Source organism: Myotis brandtii, unplaced genomic scaffold, assembly GCF_000412655.1.
Source record: "Myotis brandtii unplaced genomic scaffold, ASM41265v1 scaffold235, whole genome shotgun sequence".
Classification (NCBI taxonomy): Eukaryota; Metazoa; Chordata; class Mammalia; order Chiroptera; family Vespertilionidae; genus Myotis; species Myotis brandtii.
Window position 1 is genome coordinate 365,645 of NW_005358857.1, and position 5,086 is coordinate 370,730.

General features: G+C 59.5%; 1 long non-coding RNA gene across 1 annotated transcript; it reads left to right on the forward strand.

The window, feature by feature from the left end:
• Nucleotides 1-1,621: 1,621 nt before the first annotated feature.
• LOC106726164 lies at nt 1,622-5,086 on the forward strand. The gene is made up of 3 exons (XR_001362195.1): nt 1,622-2,652; nt 4,247-4,372; nt 5,027-5,086. It is a non-coding gene; the product is annotated as an uncharacterized LOC106726164 (long non-coding RNA).

Sequence of the window (5,086 nt, forward strand, 5' to 3'; positions counted from 1 at the left end):
GCCCGGCCTCCGCTTGCTTTCTCTTTCCTGCAAGAAACAGGAACCTGGGGCCTCAGCAACTATGCTAAACCCAAGGGTCATCTCTTCAGCTCAGATTCCTGGGTTCCTTTCACTTCGGTGCCAACTGCAGGCCTAAGGGCATTCTGGAGCCTCTCTCCTCCCACACAGTCCTGCACCCTCTTTGCCTGAAAAGAAGTAGACCAGGGGCCTCGGGGCCTGCCCAAAGGGCAGAGGATTGAAGCCCACGGTTCCAGGACAGTGCCTCTGGGTCCCGCAGCCCCATCACTGCAGGGACAGGTTCCTGCAAGTACAGGAAAGATACCCTGCTGAGCCCCCGACACAAAGAAGCCCACAGACCTCACCCATTCCTGGCACCCCCGGCTGAGCCTGGAAAGGGCTGTCCTACCCCCACCTGAGCACACAGGCACACCCTCTCCTCTGCCCCCTCTTCTCTCAGACAGGAAGGCACAGCCCAGCTCTAGGCACTCTGGCGACTATTAGAACGGATGTCTCTTCCCGCCTCACCCCTTAGAGCCCTGGAGTCTGACCCCGACCCTTCCCAGGATCCCCACGCAGGCCTGAGAATGGGCCCAGCACAGGCCAGCAGCTGAGACCATGGAGTGAGCTTCCGGCCAGAGCTGCCACCTTGGCTGGGACCCTTGCCTCTCACCTGCCATCCCCATCCACTCCGCCGCCTTCCCACGTGTGCCCTTACTGCTGTGGTTCTCAGGCAGGAGCCTCCTCCACTGAGGGGAAAGCAAAGCCCTGACTGAGGGACAGGCAAAACCAGAAACTCCCTCGGATCTGCTGGGTCGCTGCGAAGCACTCGAATGCACGTCGTATTCTGCGTGAGTGGTGCCCCCTAGAGTTGTACAGGGCATAGGCAGCGCGCCTGCAAGCCACAGCCAGGGCTGATAAAGCCCCAGGGAAGCCACCCAACTGGGAAGCCAGTTGTGAGAGGCAGCAGACAGTGGAGCTGCTCACCACCTGGCCTCCTGCCCCTCAGGGGTCCTCAGGCCCGCAGACACCCCCCACACCACCCGCAGTTCTCTGCACTCTGGCTTGTAGCCTCCCCCTGTGCACAGAAACTGCTCTCACAAAAGCAGTGGTCTCAGCCCTGGCTGGCACCAGAAACACCTGTGCGGACTTGGAAACCAGCACATGCGCACACCAAGGTTCTGATGCAGGGCTGGGGTAGAGCCCGGAGGCGGGCAGTTTTAAGAGGTCCTACGGGTGTTCTAACACATGGCCAGGCCGTAGCTGGTCCACACACACTCCCTGAGCACTTCCATTTCCACCCACGGTTTCCAATTGTCAGTTGGTCCACAGTTCCCGAAGTGCCATCTCCAGCCCAGCTCCCTCCACTCCACTCCAGGCTGCAAGTTCAGCAGCATCCTGAACTTTTCCAGGAGGAGAATCCGCAGGTCCTCCTGGCTCAGCGTGTCCATCACTGACCTGAGCTCCGGCCCTCCCCCAGGGAGTTCTCCTGCCAGAATGCATCCCCTCCACCAGGTCACCCGGCCTGCAGCATGCCCGTGTCTGCCCTCCCTCAGCCCATCAGTCAGGCACCAGCTGGGTTCTCAAAGAGCTGTGATCCAGAAAGACCCGTGCAGTACCCCCCACTCTCCCCGCCACTCTGCTTCCCACTCACTCCCTCAGCAGCCTCCTGACATCTCCACCCCTCTTCTCCAAACCACCCTCCCCACTGCAGCAGTCAGAGAAATGTAAGCCTGATGCACCATTATTCTGCCTGAAACCCTTCCGTGGTCCCCAGTGTCATCAGGATAAAGTCCAGACTCGCGGGTATGACATAGCATCTGGCCTTTCCTTACCTCTATGCATGTTACTCACCCTACTTCCACCCCACCTGCCAACTTGCCATAATTAGGCTTCTGAAATACTATCCCCCAGCTCATGAGCACATGAAATACTCCTCCTCCGTGAACCGCCCCCCCTTCTTCAGCACTAGGCACCCACTCCAGCGGCAGTGTTTACAGGTGTGTCTCTACTCCAAGCCCCAGGCTGCCAGGGTGAAGGGTGGCTGGAGCAGGGTCAGACTTGAAAGCCCCAGCACAGGGCCTGGCCCACCCAAGGAGTTCCGCGGGTCTGCTGAAGGAAGAAACTAGCAGTGGGCCAGAGAGCAGAGAGCAGTCACTGCAGGGTGGCCGGCCAGGGCCCTGAGACGGCGCCAACTGGAGGGCCGGTGGCCCAAGGCTGGGACTATCCTGTCTCCTCCCTCTCCCGCCCTCGGCCCGGCCTCCCAACTCCCTACTTCGCGTGTCTGTAAACTGAACGCCCACTTTCCTCGCCTCTCCGCCGCTCAAGTTCTCCACGCTGTGTCCTGGGTTTCCCACTTCCCAGTGTCCTCCCCTTCACCTTGGGGGACATAGCTGAGCCAGGGGGGGACCGGATCCCAGCGGGTGGAGCAACCAGGTGAACCCTGAAAGGTAGGGCGGGGCGGGGGCAGTTGGGCCCCACCCCGGGATCCGGTGACGCCGGGACTGGAATTTGACACCGGTCGGCGGCAGGCATGAGGCTGCTGAGGGATGGAGTTGGGCCCGGCCCCCAGACACGGCCCACGGGCTCCACGAGCAGCAGGTCCCTCGGGCCCCAGCCCTCGCTGCATCCTGGACCCAGAGCCCTGCACTTGAGGTAAGCCGGCTGTTGGCCCACCCTCATCCCAGCCCTGGAGTTAGGGGGAGCGGGCAGGAGCGTCCCCACCACTCTCTCCCATCCTCCCTCTCCCGGGCCCAGTGCGCGGCTCTTTGCCCCTCCCAGCCTCCTCAGTCCCTCTGGTCGCTTGAGGGACTGTGCTAGCCCTGCCAACCCACTGTAATGTGAGGCTCCCGCTGCCGCTACTGGGTGCAGACTGGCTGCCAAGGCCACGCTTTTGGCTAAAAGAGGCACCGCCAGGTGCATCGCCCTGGGCATGAGCCTTTCAGCTGCGGGAAAGTCCAGCACTGGTCCCAAGGACGGTGCCTAGAAGAACAGGGTGCAGGACCCTCATGGTGAGTCTCTGGCTGCAGATGGAAAGGCAAAGGCTGGGGGACCGAGTGGCCCCAAACCACCAGGAGGGAGAGAGGGGCTAGCTGCCCTCAAGACACCTGCTCCTGGGGTCCCCCTAGCACAGGAGGTCCTGACGGCTGGCTTGCCTGGCTTTCCCTCGAGCAGTGAGAAAAGTCACTGGCCCGGCCCCTCCGTGGCCCTATTCAGTTAGTTGAACACACCTGGACCTGAGATGGACCACACCAGGAAGGCCTGTGGAGGTCTGACCCACAGACATGCAGGTGACAGTTGGGACCCAACAGCAGGCCAGCTAGTGGGGCCCCAAGGGTGTTGGGGTTCAGGAAATCTGGTGGGGCTCAGAAAGGCCAGCTGGGCTCAGGAAAGATGGCTCATGCAGGAAACTTCTAAGAGTGGGGCCAGCTGTTAGATCCACAGGAAAGTGGAAGGAAGGGGGACAGACCTGGACCGGCGCTCGGGGCAGCTCAGCTCTCAGACCAGGCTGGTGTGGAGCTTGGCTGGCCCTCCTGGGAGTTGCTCAGGCCTGAGTCTGGCTGAGGGTAGGGAAAGCCCACCCCACTTTGAGTCTGCATGCTTGACAGATGCTGCCCCCTGGTGGCCATAGGGAACCATGGCCCAGGCCCCAGGTTCTTAGAGGGCCCATCGGCTGGCTCTTAAAGGACATCTGTGATCAAAAGAGAACTCATGTGGCTCTGGGTCCAAAGATCACAGAGGAACAAGGTTCGGCAGCATTGGATGGGCAGCACAGGCTGAGACCTGAACCTCACTATCATAAGAAAACTTGGACCAACCAGCAAGCACCCTAATTCTTCAGGCCACAGCTGCTTCTTGTATGGCATGGAGAGGAAGCTGTCTGGGGGACCAAGGGGGCCCAGCTACTCCCTTCTGGCAGCTCCAGCCCTGCAGCAGGAAGGCTGGGGAGGGGGGTAGGATATTTCCAAATACCCCCTCCCCCAGCTGTGTGGGTCTAGCCTTGTGACCTTAACTTGTTGACCTTCTCTGAGCTCATTTGGAAAATGGGGATTATACCATTTACCTCATGGAGTTGTAAGGACAGAGAGAGAAGAGAGAACAGGTGCAAAGCACCAACACAGAGTTAAGTTCCTGCTGCAGCTACTTCTCCCGGGTTGAGTCCGCCCATCCAACCCCTTGTTCCTCACCTGGGGAAACTGAAATGGAGGGATGACCTTCTCAAAGATAACTCCTCTCTCAATGTTCCAAGCTGCCTCCAGAAGAGGGTGGGGGAACAAGTCGACTAGGCTGATGGGAGATCCTGGTATTGACAGAGATGGAGCCTGGACGTGGAGGCCCTTCTGTGCTGCCCCGCTGGCCCCCGCCCAGGCGGCAGGTGAGTGGTCCTCCCAACGACTCCCACCTGGTATTGAGGGAGGTGGCTTGATCCGGGAGGGAGAGCCGGGTTTGCCCTGGGCAGGAGTCAGAAGTGAAAAGGAAAGTGGTCAGGGAGGGACCAGCAGTGTGGAGCAGTGGTTCTCAACCTTCCTAATGCCGCGACCCTTTAATACAGTTCCTCATGTTGTGGTGACCCCCAACCATAAAATTACTTTCGTTGCTACTTCGTAACTGTAATGTTGCTACTGTTATGAATCGTAAGGTAAATATCTGATATGCAGGATGTATTTTCATTGTTACAAATTGAACATAATTAAAGCATAGTGATTAATCACAAAAACACTATGTAATTCTATATGTGGTTTCCGATGGTCGTAGGCGACCCCTGTGAAAGGGTCGTTCGACCTCCAAAGGGGTCGCGACCCACAGGTTGAGAACCGCTGGTGTGGAGGCAGGTTGATGCCCTCAGGTGATTTCTCCTCTTGGCTCCCTTAAGCAGCAGACTCCAACCTAAGCCCTTCCCGACTCTCCCCACCCAACTAGAAGCCCCGCTCTGAGCTCTGCGGCCCCAGCCCTTCCTGGGCTCCCTCCACCCTGAGACCACCTGGGTGCCCTCTTCCTCCCTGAGGCTCCACCTTGTCTCTCTGCGCAGCCTGCCCTGTGGCCAGCGCTGGCCACTCTGGTGCTGCTGAGCAGTGTTGCTGAGGCCTCC